At 43.1% G+C, this 15,311-nt stretch overlaps 1 long non-coding RNA gene across 1 annotated transcript in view; it reads right to left on the reverse strand.

Annotated features, from left to right (window-relative positions):
• Positions 1-2,951: 2,951 nt before the first annotated feature.
• Positions 2,952-15,311, reverse strand: part of LOC142500895 (uncharacterized) — a 66,418-nt gene continuing 54,058 nt past the window's right edge. Inside the window, exon 3 of the long non-coding RNA XR_012803342.1 lies at positions 2,952-3,138. This is a non-coding gene — a long non-coding RNA (uncharacterized LOC142500895). The remainder of the gene's footprint in view (positions 3,139-15,311) is intronic.

Below are 15,311 nucleotides of genomic sequence, written 5' to 3' on the forward strand. Positions count from 1 at the left end.
GATAACTGGGCGGAGGAAAGTGCCACTGTGACTGCAGTTATTGACTGAGCCACTGATTGAGCCACCTGTGCTGAAGCAGGGATATCCTTAAAACCTGACCTGTTGGTGGTCCCTTGAGGACTGGAGTTGTCCACCCCTGATATAAATATTTGTATTACATTTGTATAAAATGTTGAATCTGAATATACAGTACTTAGAGTTCTCCATGTGGTATACCACAGTTCATGCATAGTCCCTTGATTGGGATGATTTTATTTAGGACAAGTGCATCCTTCACCTTGGATATGTTCTGGGACATCCATGGATTTAAAATTGAGAATCGTAATCCTGGAGCCACAGTGGCGTAGCAAGGCCTGCTATTTTTCTATTGCGTTTGGCCGCGCATGCGCCACCGGCCTTTGCCTACTGCGCCTGAGCGATTGGAATTTGTCTACCACGCATGTGCGACCAGCAATTGCCTACTGCGCATGTGCGATTGGCACTTACCGACCGCTCGTGCCCATGTGCGACCGACAAGCTCCAATCTTGCATGCGCACGAGCGGCCGACAAGTGCCGGTCGTGCATGCGCGGTAGACAAGTGCCGGTCGTGCATGCGCGGTAGACAAGTGCCGGTCGTGCATGCGCGGTAGACAAGTGCCAGTTGCGCAGCTGCAAAGGTATGCATTTTTTAACCTAGAGATCGGGACCCCCGAGAAGGCCCGGGCTATAGCTACGCCCCTCTCCCTGGAGGGAATTCTCCATTTCTCCACAAAGGGGTCTTTAAGGAGGAAGGGATCTTGAAACCCTTTTTCGACTCCCGAGCATCCCAAAGTGAGAGGGTAAATGCAATTATTGGATGGTTTATATCTGTTTGGGCCTACTCTTATTAGGGGTTCAGAGAAGTGAAACTAATTCTTGAGAAGGAGATTTTGGAGACACCATATGGTCCCATTTTACAGTATTAAACACAAGTTAAGACAGGAGATGATTTTGCTGGTCTGCAGCATAATGTTTAGTAATAGAAGAGATAGTTAAACCATCAATAAATATTGAGGAGGTCATTACAGTCTTTTGAACTATATGGGGCATATTCTATAAGATCCGAGATCGCCTATCTGTGCGGCCTGACACGGAAGCCCCATTGACTTCAGTGGAGTATCCACGTCAGACCGCATGGAAACGCAGTCTCGGAGCTTAGATAATCTCGCCGATACGTATTTATGTTTCCAAAATTCTAGATTGAAATTCTTTTAAAACTTTGTGTGGGACTTTACTTAGCAGAGTTTGGAAATAATATACAATTGTGGGGGACGATATTGATCTTTATTGATATGATTCTCCCTATTCATTAACTGCTATCATTCAGATAACTCTTTTCCAAGTAAAGTGAATAATTCTGGATAATTAGCTTTATAATGTTCTGTGGAATGAGCGGTAATATTTCATAGACTTATTTCCATTTGAAGTTAAAATATAGTTTTTAGGTGTTACAAAGTTGACATTTTTATAGTCCCATTAAGGAAGGATTCGGTCATTTGGACGGCCTCTCGGATTCTAAGCATGAAACTCCAATTGTTACGGTCAAAGGCCTTTTATGCATCAAGTGAGAGAAATACATTCTGTGTTCTAGACAAATTAGCTAGGAGTGATTTACTTCTTCAAGCAAGACCTTAAAATCACTTATCTACAAAACATTGATGTTTTCAGATGTTTAAGCTTTTACAAGTTGAAATACTAATTATACTTACATGATGTGTTACAACTGCATCTATACAAAAGGTATCAATATTTAATTAATTTAAAATCTCATACTCTTACCTGGCCCCCTCCCCTTTTTTACTTTCTCTTACCCTAACCCTAGAACACTGAATAAAAAGAAAAAATGATATGTAAAAAAAAAAAAAAGCAATTTGATTTGTTTTCCCTTTAATGTATAAGGTAGTATTTTTTCGTTATTATAGCATAAAAAGACTTTGATAAATTACCTCTTTAATATCTGATAAGAGATGCTCTCGGGATATTTGTATATGCAACATTACTGTGTTTCATTGTACGGTCCATGTATAACTTTCCACCAGTGGATTTCTCTTCTAAATTACAGTACATTTACAGGAGAGAATTACTTTGCCCTCTGTTTTAGGATCTGTTCATGTTGCTGTTACCCCAAACCTCAAGACTGAGCAAAGACCACCTGTACTTAGGACCCCTAAGAAAGACTACTCGCTATCTAGATAGTTACATAGTTACAAAGTAGATGAGGTTGAAAAAAGACATGCGTCCATCAAGTTCAACAGGAGTAAATAGAGGACAAAGCGCGCAAGCAAAAAACGGAGCAGGAAGGACCCACAATCAAAAATAAATGAAAAGGGCACTTTAATGTGACAAAGACCCATCCAACGCGTTTCGAACGTCACAGCGTTTTTTCCTTGAAAAAGAACGCTGTGACGTTCGAAATGCGTTGGATGGGTCTTTGTCACAATAAAGTGCCCTTTTAATTTATTTTTGATTCTGGGTCCTTCCTGCTCCGTTTTTTGCTTGTGCGCTATGTCCTCTATTTACTCCTGTTAAACTACACATTGGAAGCTGCACAGCCTGCCTACCACTCCAATGATCTGTGAGTATTATTATGTTCAGGGGAACCTGCCAATGAGACTGATGGTGGGTGGGCATTTACCATCTACCACCTGTCTTCAGGAGGATAGTACCCATATTATTGGATATTAAGTACTAATATCATTACTCATTCTTTAGACTTTGGATTAGTGGTTTGGCTTGCTTTATTCTATTATACCTGCATTGGAGCGCTTTAGCCTATTTTTTCTATTTTTCTGTCGATCAAGTTCAACCTATGCTAAAGTACTGTAAATAAGTTTTTGTCTGGTGTAACTTATATCATCAATGCCAAATTAGAGATGGTAGACCAGAGGTCCCCAGCCACGCCTCTGTGATCTCTCATTGCGGTCTTAGAAATAACCAATACATTTGCACATATGTAAATGCTCCTCATATGTATATGAATAGGAAATTGGCTCCTTCAGCTAACCAGTCTTGCTTGAAGACCACGGTATTTGCCACGACCTTTCCGGAATACTTAGGACACAAATATACAGTACCTGACTCCCCATTTTGTCCTCTCTTGCCCTTTGCTCCAGGCAGCCCTGGTTTGGAAAAATTCAACCAGTTAGGGTAAAGTAAATCAAAGGCTTATTGGAGATCACTTATTAAAATAGTAGGCGTTCACACAAAGAAAGTGTAACAGGTTGTGCGTCGTGGCTATTTATGTAGCACATATTAATCACATGACTTTTAAACCACGGTTACATTATTTTAGGAATGCAAGATAGCTATGTGGTGTAATTAGCACGTTATGTGAATATGTCAAAGTAAAAATTGCTCAATTGAAGCCTTCTAGTATTTTTTATTAAGGACCTGATGTAATAAGCGTGCAGCATAGATACAGCATGTTAAATGCCTGTTATGTTCTTGCTATATCAGGCAAGCTGCCCTGTTTTGCTTTTTGCTCATGCAGTGAAATGGTTAAAAGAAATAAAAGCCAAAGGCAAGCGATGAAGCTGTAAGGGATGGAAACAAGGTCCCTATATAATACAGGGGGGCTCAACTCCAGTCCTTAACTTAAGCTTCCCCAACAGGTCAGGTTTTCAGAATATCCCAGCTTCAGCACAGGTGGTCCAATCAGAGGCTCAGTCGAAGCTCAGTCTGAGCCACCTGTACTGAAGCAGGGACTGATTGAGCCGCCTGTACTGATGGAGGGATAGCCTGAAAACCTAACCTGTATGGGAGAGGGGAGGGGGGGTTTGAAGTCTGGGGTTGAGCACCCCAGATTTAATATGTTGTGAAGCAGTCTTCTCCTTTCATGGGAAGATGTAAGCTCTGTTTATTTGATGTGTTATACTGTTTCTAAGCACATAAGAATCTTGGAAACCAATATCATCTAAATCTCTTCAGAGGCTTATTGCAGATCATGTCCCAGACTGTTCCTCCTCACATGTAGTAAATAAACATAATGTAGTACAGCGGTGCGCAAACTGGGGGGCGCGCCCCCCTGGGGGGGCGCAAGATTGTTTAGGGGGGGCGCAGGAAGCAGCGGCGATTATTGCCAGTAGCAGAGGGAAAAAAGCCGTCTGCAGCTGCAATTTTTATTTTGGCCATTAGGTGGCGCTGTGCTGTGCTAAGTAACGTGCTGTGCACAGTAGCATCTCCCTGCTTCCTGCATCAGCTTTGTGACATGGGGAGAGGGGGTGAGTGAGACTGGGACATGGGTGAGTGAAACTGGGACATGGGGAGGGGGGGGGGTGAGTGAAACTGGGACATGGGGAGGGGGGGGGGTGAGTGAAACTGGGACATGGGGAGGGGGGGGGGTGAGTGAAACTGGGACATGGGGAGGGGGGGGGGTGAGTGAAACTGGGACATGGGGAGGGGGGGGGTGAGTGAAACTGGGACATGGGGAGGGGGGGGGGGTGAGTGAAACTGGGACATGGGGAGGGGGGGGGGGGTGAGTGAAACTGGGACATGGGGAGGGGGGGGGGGAGTGAAACTGGGACATGGGGAGGGGGGGGGGAGTGAAACTGGGACATGGGGAGGGGGGGGGGAGTGAAACTGGGACATGGGGAGGGGGGGGGGAGTGAAACTGGGACATGGGGAGGGGGGGGGGAGTGAAACTGGGACATGGGGAGGGGGGGGGGAGTGAAACTGGGACATGGGGAGGGGGGGGGGAGTGAAACTGGGACATGGGGAGGGGGGGGGGGAGTGAAACTGGGACATGGGGAGGGGGGGGGGAGTGAAACTGGGACATGGGGAGGGGGGGGGGAGTGAAACTGGGACATGGGGAGGGGGGGGGAGTGAAACTGGGACATGGGGAGGGGGGGGGGAGTGAAACTGGGACATGGGGAGGGGGGGGGAGACTGGCACATGGGGGGAGTGAGACTGGGACATGGGGGGAGTGAGACTGGGACATGGGGGGAGTGAGACTGGGACATGGGGGAGTGAGACTTGGACATGGGGGGGGGTTGAGACTGGCACATGGGGGGGGAGAGAGTGAGACATGGGGGGGTGAGACTGGGGCATGGGGGAGTGACTGGGTCATGGGGAGGGGTGTGAGTGACATGAGGGGGGTGAGAGTGTGAGATGGGGAGGGGGGTGAGAGTGAGTGTGACATGGGGAGGGGGGGTGAAAGAGCTACATGGGGATGGGGATGAGAGAGACACTGGTGGGAGGGAGACACTGGCAGGAGGGAGAAAGACACACAATGGCTGGAGGGAGAGTGTGAGTGAGACACCGGGTGGAGGGAGAAACAATAGCTGGTTGGAGAGTGCAAGAGAGATACTGGGGGGAGGGAGAGACAATGGGGGGAGGGAGAAACACACAGGGGGAGGGAAAGAGAGTGGGGGGAGACACTGAGGGGAGGGATAGAGAGGGACTGGAGGGGGAGTGAGAAATACAGGGAGAGGGAGAGACTGGAAGAGGAGTGTGAAACTGGAAGAGGGGAGAGAGTGAGAGAATGGGGGGAGGGAGAAAGAGACACACACTGGGGGGGGGGGGGGAAAGATAGAGTGGGGGGAGTGGGGGGAGAGAGGGGGCGACACTGAGGGGAGGAATAGAGAGGGACTGGAGGGGGAGTGAGAAATACAAGGAGAGGGAGAGACTGGGAGAGGAGTGAGAGACTGGCAGAGGGGAGAGAGTGAGAGACAATGGGGGGAGACACTGAGGGGAGGGATAGAGAGGGACTAGAGGGGGAGTGAGAAATACAGGGGGAGGGAGAGACTGGCAGAGGGGAGAGAGGTCCTGAGAGATTCTAATGTGGCGGGAAGAGAGAGATTAATAATACTGCAGAAATGGGAACGCTATTAGACAAATACCATAATATTTATTTTTAAGTGATGTAATTTGTGTTATAAATACTTTTTTTGTAGACGCGTGGCGGGGGCGTTACAAAGCTGGATCGCCCTCAATGGCTGAACCAGCTCACGTGCGCTGACGTCATGTGATTTTTATTACATCAGGCAGGGGGGGCCCGAGAAATTTCATGGATGAAAAGGGGGGCTCGGCATAAAAAGTTTGCTCACCCCTGATGTAGTATATAGCGATCTTGCATATGACAGCTTACTTTCAACCAAATTAAGCACATTCTACATAAAAAGCCCTATTGGTTGTCATACACGATCTGCCGAATCCTAATAATATCATCACGCCATTGGAGGAACACTTAGGCTATGGCCTCAGTGTTCACTGCTACGCGCGCGCCTGGCGGTGCGTGCACAGGTGAAATCCGCGATCTGCGTTCTGTGGTTGAGCAGCAGCAGAAGAGCAGGAGACCTCGACGTGGGGGGGGTGGGGGGTTAGGGTGTGGTGGGGGCTGGGCCCTGACGTCAAACGGCTGGTCCGCCCTCATTGTCTGAACCGCCGCAGTGACGTGGCCAGCGCTCCGTCGCCACAAAAAATAGACAAAATCCTTGTTTTTTACAAAATCTGGTCAGGCATCGCGATCTCTACATGAGCGCGCAGGCAGCTACTGGGCCGGCACCGTACAGGAGCGGATCGTGTTTCCTCCGCGCACGCCATAGCGAGCGCAGCAGCGGCCACCGGGCACCCAGCATTAGAAGCCAATTGGGGCAAACACGACACAAGATATTCATTAACAAGTTCTGTTTGCCTGCTCCGGATTATACACCGTAAGCAGCTGTGAGAGTTGGAAATGTAAGGAGTATTAATATTTGTAGGGCCAATTGTCCCTAATCAGCCCCTCCCACAGTCACTTTAAAGTCAATCCGTCCCTTTTCCCCTGGGCGATACTTGTACTCCTTGAGAACGTCGAGATATCGCCCATTTATGTGGATTCAGTCATATTTGATGTGGATACATATAGTCACATTTTACTTGCAAAATACAGCAATTTCTGAGGCGTAGTTTTACGAAGCAGCTATGCCAAAAGACACCTTTCTGCGCTGAAAGATCAGCGAATTATTTAACCCTTCGAGTGCCGGAGGGGCCGCCGCACAATTCAAGGGATCACGGCGTCACTGATGATGGAATGGAAGAGGAGATCTCTCCTGTCGCATCGCGTTCTGCGCTGCACGGGAGATCCACGGGAGCGCAGAAAGCGATCTCCCATACAAAAAGGAGCAAGCAGGTTATGACGTGGCTACTGCATCGCGGGACCACTGGAGTGTCACACCCCATGATGTGGTAGCTATGTCAAATGGCACCCAAAGGGTTAATACTAGACTACAATGATGTAGTAGCTATGTCAAGTGGCACCCAATGGGTTAATACTAGACGAAAATAACATATATGTAAGTTTTTGTATATATATACAGTGCTTTACAGAAATAGTGTACCAGACACAGTATATAGTACATTGAAATATGGCACAAAATAGGGAGAGTTGAATTAGATTAAAGGAAGCACTGTGGGAAGTTGTCCCTCCCCTGAAGAGCTTGTAATCTGAGTTGGGAGAAATGGGATACGATGGGTGGCCACTAAACTGACAAGGAGTCACAGTCTTTCATTTAAAGCCGCAGTCCAAGCAAGTGTTTTCCCCCCTTTAATATGTGCATCAATACAATCCACACAATGATAAGTAATTAGCTAAGTTGACGATGGATCCGTTCTCCTGTGATCGATCTACGAAGATTCGGCTCGAGGGTTCACTAAATGTCAGTGCAGCAGAAGAGGACCAAAGGTGCAAAGTTTTGTGGGGGAGATCATGTGAGCAGGCAGTCACTAGATACAATTGGTGTACTGCTAGAGAGAAGGCAGGGCTCAAACAGTGGTGTGCCAGAGCCTGTTTCAGAAGAAGGGGATGTGACTTTGTAAATGGTTGCTATAGAAACAAAAAATGATTTTTACATTATAATACTTTAAAAATGTCATCACAGTGATTAAAAAAAATGCTACAAGTATTTTCTCATAGTACAGAACTGATTTATTTAAAAAAAAAAAAACCATGTAGAATATTGCTTGGTCTGCAGCTGTAAAATGTTAAATTCTTTTGAATATTTAATGTAAATCAGTGACAAAGATGCTAAAATAACTCGATTTGTGTTGCATCTGTATAAATATATGAAGTCCCGTGGATACTGAAACAATGATCTCTTAAAATGGTTAAATGGGTATATATTTTTTGAATTTGAGTACATGTATACTATACCGTTAAAGAAATCCAAAATGCGAACTAATTGCTATTATAGATTCAAGACACTTTCGCTGCTCTCCCAATGGCAAAGCACTAATAAGGAAAAAAGGTATTCCATTGTATTACTTGCCCCTGATATACTGAAGGACTTAAACACAGTGGAGATTTGAAATGCCTTACTGATGCAGAGGAGTCTAAAGCAAATCAAGTCGATCCTTTAAAGCAGCAATACAACATGCCTACCCCCCCTTTAAAAAAAAAAAAAATATTATTTATATATATAAAGCATGTGACAATGTATAATTGTACATTTTTAGCTAAGCTGGCAATCGTTTGGTGCTCCTGTTATGGCATTTTTTTTTATGGCATTAGGAGCTTTAAAAAAATGCAGAAAGTATTATCTATTGCTACAGAACTGAAATAAACCCCATATAGGATTATTCACGTTTTTGCTGCTGTAACATCCGATCAGCTGTCAAATATGTGCAAAGATTCCTGCCAAAAATCACTCACACATTTCTTTCTCACCACTTCCATTACAAAGAAAATGAATGAAGGCACAGATGTAAAAGAGTGTAAAAATACTTAACCTCTCCAAAGCTTTAGTGTTTAAAGGTCAAACAAACATTCACTAAAATGTAAGGATGGGCAGGTTCACGGATCTGACACTTCAAAGTTCCTTCGGATGTCCGAGTCGAACTTTGGAATGAACTCTAGTTCTTTAAACATACTTTTGGGTTTATGAATGAAAAGCCTGCCAAGGTTTACACAAAAGTTCAAAAGATGAACATTTCTAAACATTTTTCCTGCTTATTTTGATTTTTTTCCCATCATATTTTACCGATTCGAAACTAATCGCGATCCGGCAAAAACATTTTTGTAGGATGAAAGCCAGAACACCGGGAAAAGTGGCCACCTTCATGGAAATGCACCTCCAAGACAGCTACTTTCTTTATTCTAGTTACTGCTGGAGTCACAGAATTAAAAAATATATCTGTATATGGCTTGGCAAGTGGTACTTTCTTTGCAGACTTTATTGATGCAGCTGCATATATTCTGCAAATCAAGATCTGCAAGTTATAGAAATGGAATGTTTTTCTTACTGCAAAATCGTCAAGACTCACAGTAATATGTCAATCACTTTTCTGATTACAAAATAAAACCATTATATGTACATCAGCTCAGCCTCATCTACTACACGATATAGTAAAAAGCGAATCCAGGAGAATGTACGTCAACAGTCATCAGATACGTGACCACAAGCAATATGGCAAAACCCCAAAACTTAAATATTGCGTGCAGAAGTGGTTGGAGAGCTGATGGCAACTTGTATATCCAAGAGATATCCAGCCTAAGGAAACAGGTGAGTTTGGTGAGCTAAATAAGTATTTCATTATTAGGTGATACCTTTTTTCATTTGGACTAAGTGTCTCAGGTTAACCAATACTTGAGTATTGTTTGACCTAAGGAAGAGAGTAGAACTCTGGAAAGCTTGTCCTAAAATATAAATTCTTAGTCCAGTTAACTGGACTAATGCGACTACTACTATTTAATTTGTGAGATAAATAGAAGCTCTTCTACTTCAGATAGTTACAGAAGACAGAAACAGCTACCTACTGGGATCTGTCCCACTGAAACAGTTTCATAAGAAGCCAACTGTCTCCGGGGTGCATATCCAGGATTTATTTGATGTTCTGTTTAGCAAACACCATATGCCTATGCGTGTAACCTCCACCTTCACAAGATACCTCCTGCAGAGCATGCAAACCAAAATAACTTTTCAAGTGACCTTCAACCCTGAGTCTAGAGTCGGCATGGAGAGAAGCAGAACAGAAAGACCAGGGGGGTATGGAAAAAAGACATCATTGATGTATGTTATTTGATTCTCAGTCATGCCCACGGGGGCTTTATCTGAAAATGGTGAAAGATATATGGGAAAGAGTGGAATAAAAACAAAGGATGATTAAAACGGATACTATATGAAGGGGTCTAGCTGCAATATTAGTTAGAAAAAAAGAGGAGGCAGATTGTACAGCCGTTGCGGTAAATTAGCCGGCAACAAACTACAGTAATTGGAGCAAACATGGGCCTCGTTTCTTATTTTAAATCTCTACTCTACAATCCCATTATTGCAATGTCCAACAATGTTTGTGCAAACTGGCAACGTGCTTCCGAGACCAACTTGATGGAAGTGTAAAGCTAACGTAAAGAATACGCATGGCGTATGTAACATAGGGATGGAGTATAGAGGCAAAAACGTTTCTTGCTTAAAAGTGGACATAGTTGTATGGGAGTAATTAATTGGCACTTATTTTCCCCCGTACACGCCATGGGGGGGAGGGGGCGGGCGGACGGACGACTAGTGACTTGCATGTTATAAGTATAGATGGGAAGTATACGCCACTAACCACGTGGGTGAAGTTTTGCAATGTGTGACTTGATGCACAGACCGCTGTGACAATTAGTTTGCTTTATGAATGGTCATTAAAGAAGGTAAAATACTTTGTGGCTCTTAGGGCCTGTTGATAATTATTCTGTAGGTTGGGACCTGGTTCTGCCCACCTTGCAATCCTAAAGTATAAAAGGTCCTGGTTAATCCATGCTGCCCTCTCTGAGACAATAAATAATAATACAGCTGTCCATTGAAGTAAAGAAAATAGTATCAGAAGTGTAATTTATTTCCCTAAAGTACATTCTCAAGGACATTCATTTTTTTTCCTATCAGATTTCCAGCGGTTTTTATTTTGCTGCCAGCTAGAAAGCTGCTCTAATTAAATCTTCTCGTTTAGGCGAACATCAGCTCATCAGAGGTCACAAACTGACAATCACATATCAAAGCCAGAGGAGCAATGTTAATCCCTTTATAACATACACATGATTTCCAGAGAATCGAAGCCCATCACTCTGCTGCCTGTGTAGTAAGGTCACTAGCATAAGATATACACCCCACAGCAAAAAAAAACCTTTCACATGCACAGCGTGGTCTTTGATGTACAGCTGAGGGTTTATTTTGCTTCTCTTTTGTATTGTTGGGAGGTACAGTAATGAGTATTTATGATATATTGCTTCCATTGTACATTAGGAAGTATAAAGGGATGTAGGATCTCACTTGGTGTTCACGTTGTTTTTTTTGTTGTTGTTGTGTATTAGCCACAGGTTGTGAATTAAATAATATTGCCTGAATAATCCCACGCAATTATTTGAAACACCTTCACAATATTGATGTAAAAGACATGCAGTGATCATTGGTAATGGTTAAACAGGGGGCATTCTCACATACCTTGCCAACCACCCTTTTACTTCGGACAGTTTCATCATTATTATAACTTGATTACAATTAGTAATCTGAAGTAGAAAACGCAATCAGAGTTATGCAAATCTGTACAAGGACAGAAGAAATGATATGAAGGATTGTATTGTAATGTCCTATGGCCCAAGAACCATTAAAATAGGCAAATAAGGCAGGACAGGAAAACCACAGAAAGGTGAGTAGGTCGATTCAAGGTCATGCAGCATTTCCTAAAGAGAGACACTTCGTTGCTCAGACAGTATGTGCTCATTGATTGCTGCATGTGCCATGTAGTGTACGTAAACCCGGGGTGGCCAACTCCAGTCCTCAAGGGCCACCCACAGCGCCATGTATTAGGGATATCCCTGCTTCAGCACAGGTGGCCCAATCAGTGGCTCAGTCAAAGACTGAGTCTCACCTGTGCTGAAGCAGGGATATCCTTAAAACCTGGCCTGTTGGTGGCCCTTGAGGACTGGAGTTGTCCACCCCTGACTTAAACCCTATTAACTTACTGTATTTGGCACTAGCGCCGAGAAATGGTTCCCGGTGCTGAAACATAGGTGGATAATATAATACATTTTAAATTACACTGTGGTGATAATTGTAAACTCCCGATGACCAATGGAGGAATAATTTCGACTCCGTAATCATTTGCTGACCTCTGAAAGTACAGGGGTTAAGTCACCCAGCTTATCACATACAGTGTCTTTGCCACAGTCCTGACCCCCACAAAGTCTCATTCAAAGGATCTGCAGTTTAACTTATCTGGATCACACGTATCACTTACAGTCTATGTTCTGCCAGTAGCAGAGATCATCTGAGCATAAGCATTATGCATATGTTTAATGGCTTTTTCCTTCTGCCTCCAGTTTCCTAGAAGGTTTCTGCATTAGAATCTGGCAGTCAAGTCATGTTTACCCTCGCTGTAAATAAACCTCAGAGTAATTGACAAAAAAGGCCTCTTTCTTTACAGATCTACAGTGCTTTTTACACATGTCCACATTACAATACATATCTCATATGGGGCTAGCTTGCTCCTATTCAAGCTCTTTTATGTATTTCTAAGACGTTTAGGCTGATTTGTTTGCTCCTGTTTGATTTCTGGTATTTATCTAAGACTTTTTCTTCTTATCTATGCCGCTCCACAAATCCCTACATAAACCCCATTTAAAAAGAGGATGAGGAAAACTTTGATGTATTGTAAGCAGGTGTCTACCTGACAACAGTGGGTTTCTGACGTTAAAAACATCCTAAAAGTTTCCAAGTAATTCCTAAGGGCATTTGTCCCTTATCTGACACCTTTATTTTTCTACTTCCACCTTGCCTCGTGTTCTCTTGGTGATTAACCCACTCTCAAGTGGAGAAGAACTCAAACAAAAGTAGAGCATTAAAGGTAACTAATTCAATTATCGGATATTATTTATTGGGCCATGTTGATAGATTTCATGGAGGTCTATGTCTCAACATATGTTTAGATGCACTGCTCCATTTTGTTTGAGCAGACCTAGAGCGTATGTAAGCACAGTTTCTAACATCTGATGCAGCATGTTAGACTTACACCACCTAAGATATGGAGGATTGTTTGGGCAATTAAAGGTAAAAAGGATGATGTAGAAAGATGCAGAATCGGATGCATCTCATTATAATCTGTGCACCATGTAACTCCCCCTCAATGCTTCCTATTGACACTCCCCAAGGTGCAAGCTCGGGCAGACAGGACAAAATTGGAGCAACATGCTTTGATACAAAGGCGCACTGTGAAAATGCCCTGGTTTTGCTGCAAAATCGCTTCGATAAATGAACCCCTCAGAAGCTATTTTGAGCCATATGGACTAAAGTAAAAGTGCACGACCTTTCCATTACACGGGAAAAATAATCCCACAAGCTCTGCACATACACTATCATTTAATTTATGAGAAATTGATGCACTAAAGGTTATCGCGGCCTGCAATGTACAATCAGCCTGTTTGAAAATGAACATGCTGTCATAAAAAGCTATATGAATATGATTCTCACTAATGCACTGCAAATGACCCATTGTATGAAGTGTACAAATTTAGGACATTGCAGTTGGTTAGGACTATAAAAGGCAGAACATTTGGAGCCCCTCACAAATTTGACCTGGCAGACAATAGATTGTGGCCCATATTTTCTAAGCAGTGCTATTCCACAGGACACCTTCTAGAGGTTGGAAGACACCTTACTGTTCATTCAAGTGAATGGTCTATATATCTCCCGATGCTAGAAGGTATTTTGTGGAATAGCATCGCATAGTAAATATGGGACCATGGGTCGTATTAACTAAGCATTCCATGGGGGACTGAAAACATATAGAGATACTTTTCTTTAAAGGTGGAACAAAGGCATTTATCATCAATAAACACTGAAATACTGTGCTACACAATAAGCTTTTCCGTTTCATGCAGACTGACCCTTTTGAATCCATTAAAAAAAAGGAATCAGTAACAATTGGTGTTGTCCTCTCTCTGTGGTGTCATAATGTTGCTACAGTATCGTAGTTCCATGCAGAGGAAGCTCAACAGTCAACAATCTGTCTTGGTCAAAGGGTTTAACTAAATAACCAAGTAAATATTATTATTATTGAAGTATTCAAACTTTATACTTATTACTTTATATGTTTTGTCAATTGGATGTAGCATTGGGCACCCCTGTTTTTTGTTGTAACAATCTGTCTTGGTAAACATTCTGCAAGTTATTGGAAGAATCACACTATACACATAACCATATCTGGCTGATAGCTGATCTTATCAAATGTGCTTATGTCTATCGCAAGTAAACAATTGCAAGTATACAGCCAAATGACGTACAGATGGAAGCAGCCGGAATAAAGAATTTGAGAAAGATTGCGATCTCCTTGTTCTGTACACAGGGTGGTAAATAAAAGTAGAAAACAGTGAAGTTTTCAGGCTTCGAAAAAGTATTATTCAGGGGCTGTGTCAAATTATTTTGCTTACTTCCTCTTTGTAGCGAAAGTAGCAGTCTTGCAGGTGGGAGAACCGATTTTATGTTGCAATGTATAAGTTGTTTCTAATATCCCCCAGATAGAGATATATATATATATATATATATATATATATATATATATATATATATATATATATGCATATATATATATATATATATATATATATATATAAATACTAGCTGAGAGACCCGGCGTTGCAAAATAAAAGGTCTGTGTATCGGACAGATTCAGGGAGATCTTATCAGAGACCCTCACCCTACGCATTTCATCTGAGTTAGACCCCAGAAGAATTCTAACTCAGACGAAACGCGTAGGGTGAGGGTCTTTGAAAAGTTAGATGGAGCTAGATGAATGGGAAGAGATCTGGGATGTGCTAGCCACCGCCTCAATTAGCACTCTTATTAAAGAAAATGGCTACAAAGTCATGTTTAGGTATTATCTCTACCCGGTTCGCCTAAACAAAATGTATAAAGACAACCTCCCCACTTTGCTTCAGAGGATGCAAGAGAGTGGGCACAGTGTACCACACATGGTGGGAGTGACCCGAGGTCATACCTATCTGGGATCAGGCCTATGACCTCATGCATAATATACTTGGCCTTTGGATCGCACATAGCCCATGGCAGGTCCTGTTCAATAAACCTCAACAAGGGATACCCAAACACTCCCTTAAACGAATTAAACATGTGCTCACGGCAACTAGATGTAGTATTGCGGCCTGATGGAGACAATAACAGAGGTGGAAAAAAGAATATAGCGTATCCTACTGATGGAGGAGTTGACAGTCCTCTTTAGTGCTAAAATAAACAAGTTTGAGAGAGTATAGGACCCATGGCTAGCGTGAGCTCCCATAGGGTGACGCTCCACCCAACACTAATAACCAACATTATTCCAGTTTCTAACC

The sequence above is a fragment of the Ascaphus truei genome, chromosome 8 (genome assembly GCF_040206685.1).
Source record: "Ascaphus truei isolate aAscTru1 chromosome 8, aAscTru1.hap1, whole genome shotgun sequence".
NCBI classification, from domain to species: domain Eukaryota; kingdom Metazoa; phylum Chordata; class Amphibia; order Anura; family Ascaphidae; genus Ascaphus; species Ascaphus truei.